General features: G+C 42.0%; 1 protein-coding gene and 1 pseudogene across 1 annotated transcript in view; both read left to right on the top strand.

The window, feature by feature from the left end:
* SPATA13 (spermatogenesis associated 13) overlaps positions 1-21991 on the top strand; it is a 150931-nt gene that overhangs the window by 28996 nt on the left and 99944 nt on the right. The gene's annotated exons all lie outside the window — the stretch shown is intronic.
* Positions 14717-15026, top strand: LOC114211976 (U6 snRNA-associated Sm-like protein LSm5 pseudogene; annotated as a pseudogene).

The raw sequence follows: 21991 nt of genomic DNA, 5'->3' as shown, positions 1-21991 counted from the left end.
GAGAGTTCATTCTAATCCTGATTTTGCTCTGTGTGATTTTTTTTTTTTTTTAAGTCATGTAAGCTTTCTATGAAGCAGTCATTTTTCCTCCTAGTGTACAAATGAGACTAAAGCTCAGTGAGATGAGATAACTTGCTAAAAGTCGCCCAGAATACCTAATTTTTTTTTTTTTTTGAGGGAGAGAGTGAGAGGGTAAGAGCGAGTAGGGGGGAGGGGCCGAGGAAGAGAGAGCGAGAATCTTAAGCAGGCTCCATGCCCAGTGCGGAGCCTGATGTGGGGCTCAATCTCATGACCCTGAGATCGTGACCTGAGCTGAAATCAAGAGTTGGGTGCTTAACCCAGGTGTCCACCCAAGTGTCCTTGGAAAAGCTAATTTTTTCACAGGATTGTTGTGAAAAGTAACAGAATTGAGTGCTAAATGGAGAGTGGCTAGAGCTCTGTGGATTTCTTTATTTGTGTTATGTGTTGACTGCCATGTTTGAATGGCAGATTTTGAATAGCTTGTCTGGTATTAGTGCTTACTGAAAATGACTTATTTTGAGAAATCAGTTTTTTTTAAAAGATTTTATTTATTTATTTGACAGAGACAGCGAGAGAGAGAACACAAGCAGGGGGAGTGGGAGAGCGAGAAGCAGGCTTCCCGCTGAGCAGGAAGCCCGATGTGGGGCTCGATCCCAGGACCCTGGGATCATGACCTGAGCCGAAGGCAGACGCTTAACGACTGAGCCACCCAGGCACCTGAGAAATTAATGTTAAACTCATCTGGATGTTGAAATTCATACAGTATTCTCTGGGAAGAATTTTTGGTTCTATCTGAGCCCAAGTGGTCAGATAACTTATCTCTTGAAACCATAACCACTCAGCTCCCAGACCCTGTGCCTGTTGAGTGGATCGGGGTGAGCCCAGCAATCATCAGTCGGAACCGCTTAGTCACGAGCAAATGTCTTCACATTTATGGGAAAGTGTGGGAAAAAGCATACACATAGGGCCAACCAAATTGCACAAATTATCACTTTCTTGTTGTTGCAAGTTTTGGTTTTCCTAGAGTGTATATTTAACTTGAGTTTTTTTCTCTCTGGTGTGTAATTGTTGTTATATATTAACTTAATGCCGGGCAACAGATAAACTTACAAATCACACTGGTGGGTTTTTGTATTCTGTATAGGACAAAGTTCAAAGCTCTGATAATTTCATGGTCTGAGCTCTCTTCAACTGGGCCTAAAATAAAACCATACCTACTGTGGTGTGACCTGTTTAGTGGCCTTGTGAAGACTTGGAAAGGTAGAATGGGTCCAGTCTGTTGTTTTTCAATGAAATAGTTCTTTCTTTAGTTATCTTAATAAAGATCAGAGTTAAAGGAAAATCCATTGTTTGGTTATTGTTTGAGTTTAAGGTCAAGTGGTGGCATCTACAGAAAGTGACCAGTGCTTTACTATTATAGGATTTGAGAATGCGTTAGTTAGTTGTTACCTTAGGAAATAGCTAATGCCTTTCAGGTCAGGCCCTGGGAATCAGTCTTTTGAAAAGTGCATTCATGTAGCATTATGTTTTGCTTCTCCAGGGGACCTACTTTATAATTGTATTTATTACCAACGTGGGCATTTACCCCCTTTATGTAAGTTAATATAGGCCTTTGCTAATAACAGAGACCAGTGTACCTCACTGTGGCGTGTGTTTGTGGCACTGAGTGGATGCTAGTTTGTATTATAAAAGACTATACAGTAAATGCTTTTGTTTGTAAATGCTGCTTCTCAAGTGACTATACAATAAATGCATTTATCTATACAATAAATGCATATGATAGGCACTCAGTAAAATTCTGTTAATCAAAGATTTTTTTTCCATAGGGATTTTATTTATGGGTAGTGTTCTGCCATGAGCATGACTTTTAGGGGCCTGTAATTTAGGTTTTCCTGATTCAAGGCTATAAGTTCTTGTGAAGCTACCTGGAGATCCATTCAGTAAGAAATAAACCAATGTAGAGAATTAGCGACTGAGATTTGAAAGGGCCAAATTAAGTTGACTTTCTTGTTACCTCTGGAAATAATTGCTCCTTTAATTTAAAATCCATTAGCAGCTTTCTATAATTTTTGGCTTCATGATTATTGGTAGTTCTGTATATCTAGTCTTTTAATATGGTCTAATTTCAGAAACCTTAAGCAGATCCTTGGTTATAACATAATAGGCATGGTATTTAAGAGATCCTGTGATGAATTTTATTAAAGGTATCTAATAACCTAGATTTACCAAACCTTGCCAGAGAAATAGAACCAATTGTATGTGTGTGTGTGTGTGTGTGTATCTGTAGAGAGAAAATGAATGAATGAATGATTGGTTTTAAGGATTTAGTTCATATAGTTGGGAGGGCTGGCAGGTCCCAAATCTGTAGGGCAGCTCATCAGGCAGGGAATTCCAACAGGAATTGATGTTGCAGTCTTGAATCAGAATGCAATCTTGAGGTCAAATTCTGCCCTTTGCCTGGACTCAGTGTTTTAAGGCCATCTACTGATTGGATGAGACCCACCTGCATTATGGAGAGTAATCTGCTTTATTCAAAGTCTGCTGATTTCACTGTTAATTACATCTAAAAAATACCTCACAGCAACCTCTAGACTAATGTTTGATCAAAAAACTGGGCATCATGACCCAGCCAAGTTGACACATACAATTAACTATCACACTACCACATGGGGAAATGTTCATGTTACAGTTTACCTATGGGCATGGAGAAGTCATCTTCCTTTACCTGCCTGCTTCCATGATGTAAAATTAACTGCAACATAAGTGTGGAAAGTTAGAAAGTCGGAGAGTAACCCCAGGAAAATTAGATGCCACAGCAGCAGTTAAAGATTAGTTGTGTGATTAAGGATAGAATTTCAAGGTATGACAAGAATATGCCGAGTCCCATGTCATATGGTTGCAGGGGCTGAGAATAGTCTTCAAACAGAAATAGGTGTGGGAGAGGGAACAGTGACAACAATTCAGCAAAACCGATGACAAACTACCTCAAAGTCCCAGAACTGAACACAAATAGCACTTCAGCGGTGCACTCTGATTTGAGATTCCAGCAGAAGTGACGTTAGGTTGTCATCAAGTTCTAAATCATGCCACCGTGCCAGTCCCAATAGCTAGAGAGAGGTCACCTTCCAGAATTTCTCAGCCTTAAATTTCAGAAAGCAAAAGGAAAGTACAGTCATGTAGCAGGCACATTAATTTTCTGCATGGAAAATCCAGGTTTTGGAGAGAAGTCCTCCACAAAGCAGCTTGTTTGACATGGGCACCAGAGCCATTGGGGAAAAAAAAAAATCAAACAAATTGAGAGAAAAAGAAAGCAATATACCAAGAAGTAGGATAGGAAATAGCCATGCATTTGGTTTTTGTATATCCTCAGGAAATTCTAATTGGCGAATTTATCAAGAAAGTAATTTCATTTCTACAAAGCCACACTTAATATGCCCTTGAGTTGAGAGAGCCTTAGTATGGGTCAGATGCGTAGGTGTGGGTTTACGCAAACGAAGCAGAATCCACAAGGAGCCTTTTATGAATCCCTTTCCTTTAGGAGGCTGGCCTGGCACACACCGAGTTCTGTGTTCTGGCACACTGGCAGGAAGCCCCTCTTTTCAAAGCTGGGGTACCTGTACTGTCACTGGTCATGCACCTCCAGGCTTTCAGAACCCACTAATTCCTTTACTGTCCACAGGAAGGGGCAAGTAATAGGCAAAACCAGACTTCTTTTTCTGTTGCAGAATCATCTCTGCCTCAGTTGTGCATGAGTCATTCTTAGGCTCGGGTGAAGTCGTTACAGCTCTCAACGGACAGGTGACTGCTTTTCCGAGCAGCCCTAGCTCCCTCTGGCCCCCAGCCGACTTTGGGAACCCACAGACCTTGCCCCGTATCTCTCCACCCACCTCTTCCAGAAGCTTGGCAGGAGCATGGGAGACACCTGCCCCTCTTCTTCACTGTGAGTTTATTTCTAAAACCTTTGCACGTGACATACTTCAAGTAATGAAAGTACTTTCGCAGTTAAACAGTGATTTCATGATTTTCAAATCCATGGCCTTTCGTGGTACCTCTTGATTTCTCTGCAACCCTGAACCTTGTGAATCTCTTCCTCCTTCTTGAAACTTTGCTTGGTGCCTGTGCCGCCTGCTCTCTCTCATTCTGCTTCTCTCCTGTAGGTCTCTCTCCCAGCTCTTCCCCTCCTTGGAGGTGTTTCTCAGGATGCTTATTTCCAGCACGCTCCTCCTTCTCAGCTCCAGCCATTCCCATGGCCCTCCTCTGACCTCGTCCCCCTTACTCCATGTGTCTCGTTAACACTTGGGTGTTTTGAGTCAAGACCCAAAGTTCTGGCAGGAGTGTGTGTTTAATGTGGTGGGCCCTGGGTGTGAGTGACAGCACAGCTGACTTTCTGTCCTGGGACCGATTCGCCTAGCGGGGGTGTACGTATTATATACAGGCTCTGAGGGACAGAGCCGGTCTGAGTTTATCTCCCAGGGTGTGATTGTGCGATTGGGGTTAGGGTGGTGGCGAAGCAAAGGGAAGATCTGGTTGGTAGGAGGAGGTGTCATGTGAGGCAAACCTTGAAGATCTCATAGGATTTTGAGAGGCTAACACAGCGAAGAAAGCCTTCTGCGTGGTTAGAACAGTGTCAACAGGCAAGAGAGCAGAAGATGCTTGTGGAGACCAGCAGGTAGTCCAGGGTGACTGAGGCCAAGAGCATCTTCATATGGGAATAGCATGAGAGGAAACAAGTTTTTATTCTTCCTGCTGTTCTCAAAACACCACACCCTGTGCCTTGCACCTCGTAGGAGTGCCGTAAAGTTTTTGAAAATAGTTGGAAAGTAAGAGTGGGTATAAATGATGAGAGCCCTGAAGGCTAGACGAAGGAGATTACATTTTAATCCAGGGAGCTGTTCAGAGTCGTTCAGCAGGATGTTGAGTGTGGCTGGGGATGCGCTTCAGGAAACTTCATCTGGCATTTGGGCACTGAATAGACTGGAAAGTAGAAAAATGGAAAACTGCTAACAGATCTTGGTGAGAGGTAAGAAAGCTCTGAGGTGGGAGACCAGCAGAGGAAGTAGACGTGAGGGAATGAATCCAAAGATGTAGGGAATGGGGGTGGGGACAGGGAGATGGAGAAGTGCAGGATTCTCAAGGCTGTGGGTATGGGCACCTGGGAGAAAGGAGATTTTGTTGACACTGGGGGACTGCTGAGAAGAGCACTTGAACTTGGTTGCATCTGAGCATGAGAGGGGAATCCTGGTGAAGAGGCTCCCTGAGTGTTAGAGCAGGAGTGGTTCCAAGAGTGTCGGGAGGCAGCTGCTAGATGAAAAACCTAGCTGTTTACCTGCACAGAAGTTGTGCTGGGTGATGAACAAGATCGGGGGTCTCATCCTTCATAGGGTTTCCAGGTCGGATACTGTCAGATAAGCAATCAGAGAATTGTAATATGTTGAGACGAGTCTAGAAGGGAGGAAGTACTGAGAGTTATATAAGCATGAGAAGCAGAAATTTGAGAATAGTTTGTAGAGGAGACCTACACTGTCAGTGTTCAAGTTCCAGGCCCATCTTCCCATCTGTGCATCCATGTTTCAACAGCAGAGTCTTGATGATGCCTCATTAATCTTTGCCACCTTCCAGTTACACGATCTCCAGCGGCTTCACCACACATACTAAGGGTCTTCGCAGGACAAGGATTCTAAGATGGTGACACTGCAGCTATACATACACACCCAGCTATACTGGGGTCTGAGACGCCAGTAATGTCAGATGAGTGCCAATCCAGGAAATGATTTAGACATGCTGACAGGTGCCCTGAACTTAGCATCATTCAAAACATCGGTTTTTTTTTTTTTTTTTTTACAAAAAGAAAGAAAAGTCCATGCAGCTAAGATCACCTTGGGACTTCTCTTTCTCTGATGGCCTGCAAGAGCAGACTCTCGGCAGGAGAAGATGCACATTGTTGGAGTATTAGAGAATCAGCCAATGAAATATGACGGATGTAGATGGGGAGGTAGATGGGTGCTCTAGATACTGGCTGTAGCTGGTTCCTATGGACTTTCAAGTTGTTCATAGACCATGGAAATGGATAACTGACTTCATCCAACCTCTACTTCTCAAGTGACCTTTTTAAGGATGATTATTTTATTTTATTTTAAATATTTGTTTATTTAGAGAGAATGAGTGGTAGGGAGGGGCAGAGGAAGAGAGAGAGAAGCAGACTCCCCGATGAGCAGGAATCCCAACGTAGGGCTTGATCCCAGGTCTGGGAGATGATGACCTGAGCCGAAGGCCGAGAGATTTAACCGACTGAGCCACAGAGGTGCCCCAAAGGATGATTATTTTACATCTCAAACTTATAACAGTGTTAGAACTATGGTCCTAGCAACCACATATTCAACATTTCACCACCAACTGATTTGGTCTACTTTATTAGGTTGGAAGGACAATAATTTCCTCTCCTAACACTGCTGTTTATTCTGTCGCTGGGTCACTAACTATCTGCCTAACTGGTCTGCTAGTCTCCATGGATTGGCCTGTTCTTGACATTTCATATAAATGGGAATCATGTAATATGTGTCCTGTGTTGTGACTGGCTTATTTCACTTAGGATAATATTTTCAGGGCTCATCCACATGTAGCATGCATTAGTACTTCCTCTATATGGCCAAATAATATTCAAATCTGTGGGTATGTCCTATTTGGTTGCTCCCTGCATCAGTTGATGGATACTTGGTTTATTTCCACATTTTAACTATTATGTCTGATGTTGTTGTAAACATTCATGTACAAGTTTTTGTGTGGGCATGCGTTTTCAAGTCTCTTGGGAATATACCTCGGTGTGGAATCGCTCGCTGGGTCATATGATAACTCTGTATTTATATTTTGCAGAACTGCCAAACTGTTTTCTAAAGTAGCTGCACCAGGGCACCTGGGTGGCTCAGTGGGTTAAGCGTCTGCCTTCGGCTCAGGTCATGATTTAAGGGTCCTGGGATTAAGTCCCATGTCAGGCTCCCTGCTCAGTGGGGAGTCTACTTCTCCCTCTGCCCCTCCTCCCATCTAGTGCTCTCTCTCTCTCTCTCTCTCTCTTTTTCTCTCGTGGGCGCTTGCGCCAAAATAAATAAAAATCTTTAAGGTAGCTGCACCATTTACGTCCTCACTAGCCATGTAAAGGGGTTCTGATTTCTTCACATCCTCATCAACACTTACTGTCTGGAACTCCTACAGCATTATAGCAAACTCGTAGTCATTTAGGCACCGATTATCTATAAGGTGGGTTTTCTAGGATTTTGGTTTCTTTGGGTCCCGAGTAACTGATTTGTCAGTTTTGCTCTAATAATATCCAGTTTCACTTTCCTGGGGATAGGCAGGCGAGGCGAACATGGGAAAAGTTTCACTGGTTAATGTAGGTACATATTAACCGCTGTTGACAAGTTGGCTAGAAAGGTTTAAGGGGGGGAAGGCTGAATGTATCCACTTCGGTGAGGTTTTAGATTAGTGACAAGAGCTCCCCATAGGACTGGGGATATATTCTTGGGGACTATGCTAATTTGTAAATTTGGGATTTTCCTTTATGAAAATAGTGAAAACTAAGCATGTTCCATATTATCTGGATGACTGCCATATAGGGAAAACTGAAACTTAATTTTAGTGCCTTTGTGTTTGAGTTTGTTTGGTGCCAAGAAATTCAACAGAAGTGATGGGACACTTAATGCAGAGTTTTCAAAACCTCTCCAGGGGCCTGGGGTAAATTCTAAGAGTTTCCTATATTACTCGAATGTGGTGAGGAGTGGTCACAGTGAGTACTTCTCTGGTGTTTTCAAAGAAGCCTTTGTAATGACAGTGAGATTGAAGGCATACTCCCAAAGGGTGGAAGGCTTCACACAAAAGAAGCCTGTTGCGAGCGAACGTTACTTTGAAGTGTTCCGCAACAGTCTTTAACCTTTACGTGAATATATATTCTGTTTCATAATATTTATGTAATCGATAACTAATATTCATTGAAATATAAAATAAAGTCTTAAATTACATAACATCATATGAAAATAGCTGCCCCTTTCCCCAGCACACTAAAAAAACTTCCAATTTATGTAGAACAAATTTTTTAATTGTCCTTGTCATGTCATCCATACATTCATAAATGTTGATTGGTCCTTGCTCATTGCCATAAAAAATATAAGAGATGTTACTCATTCGCTTTAAGATCCTGGAAGGTACTTGAAGAAACAGTACCAAGATGTGATCCAAGAAATCAGGTGCAAGTCAACATAAAATGAAAAAGGCAACATAAAATGAAAAAAGAGGCAAGGATGCTATGAAAAGAGATTTTTGGGCAGGGTGCTTAAATGTGTGTGAATCAATTGCTGAAGATGACAGTTTACAGCTGGAAGGACCTGAGCTTACATCCCTGTGCTTAAACTTTCCTTATGACTTTGGTCAAATGACTTACCCTTTCTAAGCATCACTTTGTTTCCCCCAAGGGATCATGCGTGGTTAAGTTCTTGTTGGAAATTTCTAGAGCTAGGTCAGTTTTGAGAGGCAATGGAGTGTGGTAGAGAAGACGTCAGATTCTGTTATTCCATCAGGGTTGATCACCTCAGGCCTTCTACTGTGTGGCTTTGGGCCTCTCTGTAAGTCCCTAGGACTCACCATACTCATATATGAAATGAAGGTAACTGGAATTGCAGGTAGAGCAGAGACAAGAGTAATGAGACTGTTCGAGATCTTTTTACCTGTCTGGGCATTTGATACAGAATCTGGAAATGAGTAGAGCAAAGAGAACGTGACTAAGAACCATGGAAGCTAAGTAGGTCTATGTAATATATAGTATCTATACTAATAGCCTATTGAAAAAGAAGAGAGGTAGAAAAGATAGAAAGCACTCAGATGATAGAAAATAGAGAAGAGAAGATGAGACTTTAAGAATCATCACTATGGGTTATGATGTTCTTAGAAAGTCAAGTAAAGATTGCAGTTCATTTTAGAAATAATTCTGGTTTCTTCTTTGCCTGTTTGTTCATATACACGAACAGTCTATTACAGTGTCTGGTACCTAATGCTCATTAAATATCATTTACTTTCTGAAGAAATTGGCAGGTTAGTAGGGAGTAGTAAATTTCAAGAGACAATAATCGGCATGTTTTCCAAATTAGACTAGAACGTTGGATTGAGCAGAAGAAGGAGTTGAGTGTGAAATGAGCAACCAGCTGCCAGACGTGGGTGAGTAGTGATCAGATATATTGGAAAAGTAGGACTAAGTTATTTGGAAATCTTAACTTTGTGATAAAACTTTTTTGTTTTAATTTTTGTTAATTTTTCAGTCTTTAGAAAAGACTCCTGTTTCAAGGAAGACAAGTCTTTCATTCTACTCTCTGAAACCCCCATACCAGCTACATTAACTAACATTCATATGATAAAGTAGTTAAATGTATGATAATAGTGACAAAAATTGTGACATAGACAAAAGAGAAATGATAAAGATAGAAAGAGTAAGTGGCAAAATGGTGATTAAATATAGATTAAGTATATCAAACTGTTTTCAAGAAGAGCAGAGACTTATATAGTCTGTCAGGAAAGGGCTGCTGAAATGTTTGCTAAGTTAGAGACAAAGCTAGTTAAAGTCCTACAGGGCAGTAACCTTTGCAGTATGTTCTCTGCAAGGCAGAAATAATTTGCATCGCTGCTGGACAAAAATAATCTACAAATTAACCTGTAATTTACCTAATCAGTGCTAAACAGCAAGTCAGAGTAAGGTCTGTTCTTCTAGAGAATGGAAAAATCTTGGGTGGGCCTGTTAGACCTGCTCTGGTGATATCCCAAAAGGTGGCTATCCTTTACCTTATTTTCATTTCTGGGTAATTAGAGATTAGAGAGGGCCATTAATACCACCCAAATTACTAGGATGTATGGGACTGTCCATCGAGTTCCCTATGTCTCTCAATGTGCATGGGGTCTTCTGGAGGCAGATTTTTGTCCTGGGCTCAAATCCTGCAATAACACGTTTGGTTTCTTTTTCTTTTTGAAGATTTTATTTATTTATTTATTTGAGAGAGAGCAAGTGAGCATGAGCGGGTGGAGGGGCAGAGGGAGAGGAAGAGAAAATCTCAAGCCAATTCCCTGCTGAGTGTGGAGCCTGACAAGGGGCTCAATCTCACAACCCTGAGATCATGACCTGAGGCAAAACCAAGAGTTGGATGCTCAACTCACTGAACCACGCAGGAGCCCCTGTATGTTTGGTTTCTTTAAAGCAGAACCATTGCTCTTCCAACAACTAACCTTCCCATTTTTCCTCTCTTGTGTTCTCGTTTTGTTTCTAAACTGACTGTACTTAAATGTCAGGTCCTCACAGCCTCTCCTCCGCCACCCCCCCCCAACTCCCATATAGACTTATGGAAAGTCACTTTGTAATAAAGCAGCAAGCCTGTTTCAGATACAAATTGCTTTGCTGTATGTTCCAGGAACAAGAAAAAAAAGTCTAGAGGTCCCTGAAACGCTTTGCCACTAAATCCTTTAGACTCTGGTAACAAAACCCACAGGATTCTCTCACTGACTTAATAAGTTTGGTTTGGGATTAATGTAGGGGTACCACTCTTTCTCATTCTTTTGGCAGTCTACATCAGTTTCCTAAATAACTGTTGCTTGGAACTTAAAACTGGACGTAGGCTTATGCAGGTAAGTAGGTGGGCTTTGTTTTATAGTCTCTTCTCTTTGTCCTTGTTTTACAAAGCCCAGGTACTGTGTGAGCCTGTCTCACATGTGATCTTTAGGACCTGGAAACTAACTAGCTCAGCAAAGTTAGAAGGTTCCCAGATGAGAACCAGAGGGCATCCAAGATGGGTGGTATCCCTTCCTATAGGATTTGTCTGCTGTTTATGTAAGGATTGGATTTTTAGGATATGCATTATATATTGCAGGATCAGAAAACCGTGAAGGTGGAGGACACCTCAGAGGTCATGAATCCACCCCTACACCGTTTGTGGTCTGTGGCCCCAGCTACTAAGCCCACCTTTGGTGGAAAGCATGAACCTCCCTAGATGGCATGTTCTGTTTCCTTGATTGTTCATGAATTCTGTGTCCCAGAATCATTCTGTGCACTGATTCTACCCAAGAGTGCACATCCAGATAAATCTCTATTCCCTCTTACATAGTAAAACCATTGTGATATCTTCCCTAATAGTGGTCTTTTTAAAGCTCAGAATCCCAGAATCCCTCTACTGTTTGTGGAAGGTAATGCGTGGCAGATGGCTGTCCAAACCGATTTAAAGTTTCTCTGTTTCTTTTAAGATGTGGTACTTGGAACTGGATATATTACTCCAAATTAACAGGCCAGTGTATGGGTTTAGGGGAGGGATGAAAAGACTGCTCTGATCAAAAGATCTATCATTTGTGTAGACCAGGAATGTATTGGAATTTTCTGATAGCTGGGTGACATTGTCCAGTCACATCAGCTCTCTGGTTCATTACATCTTTGGGTTCTTTCTGAAGTAAATTACTTTTGTGTCAAGTAGTCCCGTCTTAGTCATGTGGAAATAATTTTTAACTTTAACCTAATTTTTAAAACCTCATAATAAACAGCACCATTAATGACATATAACTTTCATCAGAGTTATTGGTGGTTAAGAACCTAGCTCTGGAATCAGAGACCCTATAGGTTCAAATCCTATCTCCATTGCTTATTGACCTTGAGATGATTCACTGTGATTGTGCCTGTAAGGTACTTCCCGTGGCTCTTGGCATGTGGTCAATGTCAACAAATGGGAGCTGTTTTTACCCTCTTTGCCAGACTCCTGCTGAGCTCAACAGGCATTATCCTATTTAACCCAACTACAACTTGAACAATACTCTTATTCCTTCTTTTTTCAGACGGAGGAACTGAAACTCAGAATTATGTAAGGGGCGCCTGGGTGGCTCAGTCGGTTAAGCGTCTGCCTTCTGCTGAGGTCAGGATCCCAGGGTCCTGGGATCGAGCCCCCCATCCGACTCCTTGCTCAGTGAGGAGCCTGCTTCTCCCTCTCCTCCCTGCTTGTGCTCTCTCTGTCTCTCTCTCTCAAATAAATTAAAAAAAAAAACCCTCTAAAAAATAACAAAATAGTTATGTAACTTGTTCAAGGTTATATGGCTGCTGAGTGGTGTGTTAGGAATTTCAGCATAGGGCGCCTGGGTGGCTCAATTGTTAAGCGTCTGCCTTCTGCTGAGGTCATGATCCCAGGGTCCTGGGATCGAGCCCCACATCGGGTTCCTTGCTCAGCAGGAAGCCTGCTTCTCCCTCTCCCACTCTCCCTGCTTGTGTTCCTGCTCTCGCTGTGTCTCTCTCTGTCAAATAAATAAAATCTTTAAAAAAAAAAAAAAGGAATTTCAGCATAGGCCTATCCAATGCCAAATGATTGGCACACCTACTTAGCTTTATTATGTTGTATGCTATTTATATTAATATTTTCTGACCCATTCTTTTAACCCTTGTCTGTCTTTTTAAAAACCTATTTATTAAATATTTAACTTATACAAAGAATATTTGTAACATATACATGAATTCAAAGATTAACAAATAACATGTATGCATTACCCAACTTGAAAAATAAAATGCCACCAACATCTGTAAATATTTCCTCCTTGTCCTCGCCCTGCCAACCCCTACCAAGCAGTAACCATTATTCTGAATTTTGGGATTATCCCTTGTTAACTTTTTCTTATTGGTTTTCCACGTATAACTATATTCCTAAACAATATATTTTCATATAACTGTCTGGTTGAATAAGCATAACATATGAGATGTGGCCATGAAACAACTTTATTTTTTTGTTCCCTGTTGTCCCTTTGAGTTAGCTCTGTGATTAGTTCTTGCCATGCCCTCCATGGAGACTCAAGCAGTTCCCATGACTTTTCTGGTCATTTTTGGGTCATAAGAATCTCATTTCAAGTTGGAAAAAAAAGCCAAACACAGTACTCTACTCATTCCTTCAGTTGAAATGCTCAACTTCATGTAATAATTGAACTTTAATCTTGCTTTAAAATTGAGGCTCCTGACGTTGGCAGAGCATGTCTCACCTCCTTGTCCCCTGCCCCCAGCCCCCCAGGAGTATTGTAGGCCATCCCAAGCCCTTGTTCTTTCATGTGGATTTTAAAGTCAGCTGGTCAACGTTATGCACATATAGAGCCTGGATTTTGATTGGAGGTATTTTTGAATCTTCATGTTGTAATGGTCGTGGTTCTCCCTTTACCTTAGTTGGGTTAGCATAACTGCTAACCTAAGAGGTGGTTTCTGGGCACTTCTCTAGGTGAGCAAGGACCCTCTGTGCTGTGTTCAAAGCTCTCAAGTAGTAGAAGGTGTGCGTCATTGGCCTGACTGTCCCACTCTATCAGCAGCTCTTTATTTGTGTTTTGAATTAATATACTTTATTTTTTAGATCTTTTAAGTTTGCAGAAATATTGATTGGGAAGTACAGCGTTTCCAAATACCCCTATCCCCTGTGTGCAGTTTCCCATTATTAACATTTTACATCAGTGTGGCACAATGAGCCAAGGTTATTAAATCTGTTATTATTAACTAAAGTCCATAGTTTATGTTAGGGTTCACCTTGGTGTTGTGCAGGCTGTGGGTTTTGACTAATGTATAATGATGCGTATCCACCATTATAATATCATACAGAGTAGTTTCACTGACCGAAACATTCTCTGTGCTCCTCCTATTCATACGTCCTTCCCTCTTAACCCCCGGCACCCACTGACGTTTTTACTGTCTCCATAGTTTTGCTTTTTCCAGAATGCCATATAATTGTAATCATACAGAACGTAGCCTTTTCAGATTGGCTGCTTTTAAGGTTTCTCTGTTTTTCATGGCTGAATAGCTCACTCCTTTTTATAGCGATAAAAACCACTGACTGCAGTGATATCCCATTGTCTGGCTGTGGTACAGTTATTTATCTACTCGCCTCTTGAAGGACGTCGTGGTTGTTTCCCAGTTTGGGCAATCATGAATAAAGCTCCTCAGGTCCTCATTTGTAAAATGAGACATTGAACAAAAGTCTTGATCGTTTCCAACAGTCAAAAATCCCGTCTGAAGAAACCTGACTACCAGGAACAGGAAAATTAATTTGGGCGACATTTTAAAGTCAGACGTAAGCCGTCCCCTGAGGGGAAGACGCACACGAAGAGGAAAGAGAAGGGTGGCCGTGAGGTGAGAAAGAAGCTTCGAATGAGAAAGACTCGATAGAGCTGTGAGCCTGTGTATTATTTTAATTAATTAATTAAAAATGTAAAAAAACCAAGAGCAGCAAAAAGCATAGCTGGAGGTGGAGGAGCCGCGTCAGGCTGAGAGAATGGAGGAATTTTCCAGAAGGGCTGGTGTTGGGAGCCAGGGCCCCTGCTGCTCAGTTTATGGGACTAGTTTGACAGGGTATAACCAGTTTGCCTGTGGAGCTATTAAGGAAGGACAGACAGCAGCAAACATGCACGAATGTATCTGCTTAGCGGGCCAGACAGCATCATCTACTTGAAATGGTAGGCACAGCAGAGATCACGTTTATGGGGCAGCACTCACTACAAAGAGCCCGTCATGGCCCTGGAGCTCTGTTGGTGGCTCACACCCGCCTGTTCCTCACAATGAGGTAACTTAGACTCAATTCTGAATCTGACCCAGGGGGTTGTGCATGGAGAACTCGCCAGCCCTGAGAGTGCGGCTTCTCCGTGAGAAACGTCTCCACCTACTTCCGGCGTCGCCATGGCTGCTAACGCTACCACCAACCCATTGCAGCTGCTGCTTCTAGAACTTGTGGACAAATGTGTAGGATCGAGAATTTACATCGTGATGAAGAGTGATAAAGAAATTGTTTTGAACACTTTTGGGATTTGATAACTTTGTCAGTACGGTACTGGCGAATGTCACTGAATTTGAAATCATACCAGAAAGAAGGATCCCTAAATTTGATCAAATTTTGCTCAATGGAAATAATATAACAGTGCTGGTTCCTGGAGGAGAAGGTCCTGAAGTATGGATGGATTTCCTTGACTTACTCTGTTTTGTCTTATAATGACAACAAGATAGAAAAATTTTTTTTAACCTTTTAATGTTTGGATTCTATAAAGCTAAGTTTCCCGTTAAAGGGAAATGTTTTGAAGATGCATTGTAAATGCCCATTTTTTTTTAAGTTAATCATTATTATCTTGGAAAAAGAACACTTTGTTCTTTGAAGACTAAAATTAAAGTGTTTTTGGTTAAAAAAAAAAAAAGAGGAACCTGTCTACCTTTTGGATTGCAGCCGGGTATATCCCAGAAGATGATTTTTTCTAGAGAGCTCCTGATTGTTCTGTTGTGGGAAGCCTTCTCTCTGGGGCTCTAATGGAACCAGGTTTCCTCTCCTGTGTAATTGAGGGCTGAGCCCTGGAGAAAAGCTCAAGTCCAAATGGGCAGATACTAAGAAGTAAAGATGTTTGTTTTAAAGTCCCTTAAAAAGAGTGATAGAAAAACCATCAAGAAGGAAGACCTTTCCTGAGGTTGTGGGTGAGGAGGATGGGAAAATGGGGAGGCATGTTACCAACTTTTCTGAGGTGGGGATTTGGGAAATATATTGTGGCTCTTGACCGAAATTCATGACCTGGATACCTGCAGTAAATACATGCTTTACCATGAATTTTGTGGCCTGTTGTCTAAATCCTCCTCAAATGTTTATTAGATTAATCATAAGGCAGTTGTGATTCCTGTTTTTTATTTTGTACATTTAACAGCTTTATTGGTTTTTTTAGTTAACTCATTTTAATTGTACATTTCAGTAATTTTTAGTAGATTTACAGAGCTGTGAACAGCCATCGCAACAATCTAATTTTGAAATGTTTCCACCATCCCCAAAAGAAACCTCATGGCCATTTGTCAGCGACACTTGTTTCCTCCCCGGCCCCTGGCAATCTCTCTCTATAGATTTGCTCTCTGGGCATCTCAGTATATCACTAGAACCAAACAGTACATGGGCCCCGTGTCTGTCTTCTTCTTAGCCCTGTAAGGTTTTACTTAGCTTTTGAGGTTTATCCACGTTGTAGCAGTATTTATTTTTATACAAGTAAAATAAGTGACTTCGCAATATGTGACTCATGTCTTCCATACATCTGAATCTAGTCTTGCTTCTAAAAGATAATGGGTATGGATATCATTTTGTTGTGTGGTGGTGAGCATGTTTTTTAATTCTTCTAGGATTAAATCAGAAGGACATTAATGATCTCATTGTGCAGAAGAGTCTGATCTTCCTGTGACTGGGCCCCCAAGCTCTCTTTTGATTGTAAAGCTGTACAGCTACGCTAAATGGGTGGCTGTAAATATTTTGCCCGTGACCATAAAGGGCATTTGGTCCCACGGCGAACAGCACATTCTTGAGACTAGCCTGGGGACAGATGTCTGCTTGAGCACTTTCTCATCTGTACGAGCGCTGGGCAGGACATCCTGCCAGCACAGTCCCTGGAACCCAGTACTGGCCCCGGTCAAAGACCTAAGTTCCTATTTTTTAACTTTACCTTTCTTTGAGGTACAGTGTTGGAATGCTCCTGTGACTTTTTGTGTGTGTGCAGATTGGAGAAGAAAATTAAAATTGAGATTTAATACCTGAAGGGAGTAGGAGGAAGAATCTTGGAAAATAAAGATAATAGGTCCAGTATTCTTATTGAGAAGATGTCGGTAGAAGACAGTGACAACTCTCTCATTAGGCAGGTTTTTTTTTCTTTTGTTCTTCTCTTTTTACATTTCCTATTTTTTAGGATAAGGAAATTTCAGCAAAGGTAGCAAAGCACTCACGAGAGACCAGAATAATGTTACAAACAACCACTTACTTTGTGAACTAAAGAAGAGCATAATGCTGAAGCATTTCACGTGTTTGTCCAATGTGGTGGTATTGATAAGGAAATAGTAAGCCCTAACTCAGGAGGTAATAAATAGCTCTAATAATTTTGCGGTGATTTTTATTATGTCAGGGTTTCTCAGGAACAGATATTTGGAGTTGCCACTTTCCCAAGCACCATGCCCCCCCCCCCCCAAAAAAAGGGCAAAGGACCATTCCATGGAGGATAAAAATGGGTGCCTGGTTAATCATCACTTAATAGAAAAGGTAAAAATACTGATAATATAGCCCCTCAACTTTTTCTATGTCTGTTCTCTAAATTCCACACAAAGAAGCCTTCATTTCATAAAGTCTGTTTTGGTACCTGTGTACTGAGTCAGGTGTCAACTCAAGAAAAGGGACGGAACTCCTGTGGCCTGTCACATGTTTCCTGAAACATCACTACTGAGGATTCGATGTGGTACACGGGTCTCTGGATGTTATGTGTAGATGGAGAGTCACACATGCATGTTGGGAGGGCAGGACTCCAGTAATGTAGGGCTTTCCCTTCATTTCATGGCTGATTCCTGAAGGCAAGAATTGGAATAGGGTAATTTCTGTGGCTTCAATTCAGTGGGCTCTCCAATTCTCAGACTTATTTCTCTTTCTCGTGGTATATCTACAGGAAAAGAAGCTGGAAAGCCTCTCTCTCTCTCTCTCTCTCTCTTTTTTATATTACAATGTACAGGTAATTTCATGGGAAGAATTTGGTAGTCTCTCTCACAGATGGATACGTTTACCTTGTAGGCATCCAGACCTAATGTTTACAAAGAGACTCTGAATGTTTCATCAAATATTTGTTGGACTGCTATTAGGTGCCAAATACTGTACTATGTACATGCTGTGGCTAGGGATGACTAAGACAGGCCCCGTGTTTAAGGGGCTTGTGTCTGCTGGGGGTGTGTCAGTCATGCACAAACCTAACTTACATAATGGTGTGTGTTAGATGTGGTCTGCCACGGTATTGTGGTTTAGCACAGGACCTATTACTTTCAAGACGCCATTGGGGAAATTTCACTTCTGAGCTGAATCTCATAGGTGACAGTGGCAGGAGGAAGGTCACAGAGGGATAACAGCCAGGGGCTGACCGGAGCACCTGTTATGTCTCAGACACTCTTGCACGAATAATATTATTTAATCCTTGCCACGGTCCTTCAAGGTCTCTGGTCCTGTTATCCCACCGTACAGATGAAAAGTCTGAGGAAGCTTTGTGCGCAGGGATATTTGAAACTGTATAGGATAATCATGAATTTTCCTGAATCAAGTACATTTTGGAAAATTTTAATTCATTTAATGGGTAAATTTGAAACTGTTTTCTTTTGGTTTTGTTTTTTGCCCTTTTTTTAAGCCAGAGCATTTTTTTAAATGTAGAAAAATGCATGTATTATAAAACTTCGCATTTTAACCATTTTAGCTGCACAGTTCAGTGGCACTAAGTGCAGAATATTGACATTGTTGTGCAATCACCACCACCATCCATCTCCAGAACCTTTCCATCTTCCCAAATTCAGACTCTCTACCCTGTAAACACCAACTCCCCATTCCTTCTCTATCCCCGAAGCCCCTGACAACCACCGTTCTATTTTCTGTCTCTATGAATTTGGCTACTCTAAGTACCTCAGTGTGATTGGAATCATAAAGTATTTGACCTTTCCTGCTTGGCCCTTTTCACTTTGCATAATGCCCTCAAGGTTCATCCATGTTGAAGCATAGTGCAGAATCTGCTTCCTTTTTAAGGCTGAATGATAGTCTGTTGTACAGATATACTACATGTTGTGTATCCATTCATCTGTAGATGGTCTTTGGGCTGCTTCCACCTTTTGGCTGCTGTGAATAATGATGCTGTTTACATGGGTGTACAAATACCTCTTCAAGACCCTGCTTTCAGTTCTTTTGGGCGTATCCCTAGGAGTGGAATTCCTGGATCCTGTGGTAATTCTATGTTTAACTTCTTGAGGAACCTCCAGACTGTTTTCCATAGCAGCTGTACCATTTTCCATTCCCACAACAGGGAGCAGTGGTTCTAATTTCTCCATATCCTTACTAACACTTGCTATTTTTCTGTATTTTGGATGAAAATCATCCTTAATGGTTATAAGGTGGAAAGCATTGTTTTTTATAAAAATAAACTTTCTGAAGGGAATGAAAAATTTGCATGACTTGTAAAGATAAATCACGGAACTTGAATTTTCTGCATTCAGTAACCTGCTTCCCTCAGCCTTCCCCAAGGTGTGAACTGGCTCTCCTTGGCCCCCAGGGAGAGGCAATTGCAGTGAGTTAAGGGCTCCATCTCTTTCTCCTTTGTGATCTGAGGGCCCAGCCTCAAATTTGCATCTGTGAAATGGGTGGGCTAGTAGAGGGTGGATATGAGCATTGAGAATACCTGGCATACAGACTTTCTCTCTCACTGATTGATATTATCAGGAGTAATTTAGAGGAAAAGTTTGAGCAGCACTGCCTGAGGGGAGTTGTTGAAAAGCTTTCAGCTGGGAAGTGGCAAGCCTCCTTCTTATTGTCTGCCAATAATTTTGAGACTGGAATTCCTTTGTCAGCAAGCTGGAGGAAGGCGGTTAATGTCAAGGGAGGCTCAGAGTTGCCGATTGTGTTTAGAATCAAGGACCTGGCAGCCTCTCAGAATGGGGAGGAAGCAACTGTATTCCAGTGATTGCTTGTAACAGGTTCAGCTGCCAGTCAGGATGAATGATCCATGCTCCATATTCCTGTTGGTTAAATGCATATTGGGTCCAATTCCAGATTGTTCTACTATGGAATAAAAGAAAATGTGCCTGAGGAAGAATGGAGTTAGAGCATAATTTCATAATCGCCCAGTGCTACTAGAATTCCAGATGGGGAGTATCAGTAGAGCCTGAGTTCTTAGAGAGCCATTTCACCTTCCCATCAGGATGGCGTTCACACTGGCTTCTGAATGAGCTGCTCCCAATGACTCAGTCATGAAAGGCCTGGTGTGGGTGTGGAACACTTTCCAGATTGATCTTTACCTGCAAATAGGTTTCACTCTCTGGTTCAGAGGGTTCCCAAACTTTCTCAGTCCATGAGCCCTGGTGTCTTAAGTCTTTCACAGAACCCACAGGCCAAAAGAAGTACCTAACAATCCCATTTACCTAAATAGTTTTAATTAGCTGTCTGAAAAAGGGTGTTTCCAAGTGTAAGAAAAGCTTCAAGCTAAGAAAAACTTCAATTTCTTCAGAAATTAGTGTGCTTAGTGCAATTTGAAGTCACATGGAAGTCTCGAGATGAATCATCTCAACTCCATTGTTGAAGGTTAGATATAGGTGTTTGTTGTTGTTGTTGTTGTTTTAACCTAAGATTCATAAAGTTCCTAGAAAATAGGGATCTCTAAATATATTTGTGTTATTTCCTGGACAAGATTGTAATTCTGTGGAGGAGGCCCATATTGAATGTGGCTCCCTGGGCCTTGCCCAGTATTGGTGAGCTCCGGGTTCCGGCGTGTGGATCCATTATCACAGTGATACAGGGAGACATGTTGCTAATCCCCAGCTTAGGGGAACAAGAACTGTGCTTAGGATCAAGCAAATTTTAGGAATTCAGCTTGAAAATGCACAGTGATCGCAGTACTATCACCAATATTTTAAAGGACCCATTCCTGTTTTTCTCTTAAGCCCCAGTGATGCTTTCTTTCAGTTGTACAGGTAGACAGCTGGACAGTCTCAGGTGGAGAGAGATCTGAGACCTTAACTTCACTCAATTTTTATTTTCAAAAGATCAGTGTTTTTACTGAAATTAGATTGTGGGGTGAGCGAATTGAAGGCGAAAAGACAGTTCTTGCCAAAGGGCTAGTCAATAAAACGAAGTGACAATCTTCATCCTGCAGTGACAGTATCAGCATCCATGTTCTTGGAGCTCTAGATTCTGACCTTGAATTTCTAGACTTTATACTAAATCCACCCTGTTTGCTATTTCCTTTCCAGTTCCCTCTTCTAGGCCACTCATCTCTAGCTGTCACTTAGGGGTGCTTCTCCCGCCCCTTTCATGTTATTCCTCCAAAGTGACAGGATAACCTTGGATCTGAGACTCGAGCCCAGCCCTGCTGCCCACTCCAGGCCCAGGGTGACCTGCAGCTGCTGCCTGGTCATGTCCACTTGCATGATGCAAAGGCAGCATATTTTGCTCGGAAGTCCTTATCTTCCTCCCGTTCTGCTCCCCTCTAGGTCTGGGTAGTTCAGTAAATGGCACCATTGTTTGTCCCAGCCTGTCACCTGGAGTCACACTGACTCCCTCTCCCTCAAGCCACACACCCAGCTGGTCCCCAGGCCATGGCATTCTGTCTCCATCACCGCCCCCATCTCACAGCTCCCGTGTGAGTCCAGGCCACCGCTGTCTCACCCTGGTGGCTCTGGCGGCCACGTAATTGCCTTCTTGGTCTCTAGTCTTGCTGCCTCCGGATCTGTGTAGGTCATCTGCTGCTCCTCAGAATAAATCCTGAATCCTTAACATGGCTTACAAGGCCCTAGCCTCTCCCTGCCCACCATCCTCCAGCCATCTTGGTACCCTCCACCTTTGATATCTGTCAGGTCCTAGTGCCATGTCACTTCCAGAAGGAGGCCAGTTCAGATGTTATAACAATGCAGAGTTCATCACAATTGCTTATTAAACAGTTGACCCTTGAACAACATGGGGTTTAGGGGCAACCGATTCCCAACGTAGTCAGAAATCTGCATATAACCTTGGATCCCCTACAAACTTAACTACTAATAGCCTACTCTCTACCAGAAGCCTTATTTACTGAGAACATAAACAGTTGACTCACACATATGTGGTATGTTAGATGTATTATATACTGTATTCTTATAATAAAGTAAGCTAGAGAAAAGAACATACTATTAAGCAAATCATAAGAAGAAGAAAATACATTTATGTATTGTACTGTATTTATTGAAAAAAGTCCGTGTGTCAGTGGACCTGTGCAGTTCAGCCACGTGCTGTTTAAGGGTCAACTGTGTGTCTTTCCTCAGCTGGAGAAAGGTCTGCGGTGGCCGAGACAATGTCTGCTGTTCACCACTCTCCTCCTGGTGTCTCCTCCAACACCAGCCAGACAGGAGAAACCAAGGGAGCATTTACTGAATGGATGAATGAATGTATGAATGAATAGATGA

The sequence above is a fragment of the Eumetopias jubatus genome, unplaced genomic scaffold, assembly GCF_037043125.1.
Source record: "Eumetopias jubatus isolate StellerSeaLion01/CBP00866 unplaced genomic scaffold, mEumJub1_p1.0 scaffold_3, whole genome shotgun sequence".
In the NCBI taxonomy this organism is placed as follows: domain Eukaryota; kingdom Metazoa; phylum Chordata; class Mammalia; order Carnivora; family Otariidae; genus Eumetopias; species Eumetopias jubatus.
The sequence above is the reverse complement of the archived record's forward strand: the minus strand, read 5'-3'. Positions and strand labels throughout refer to the sequence as shown.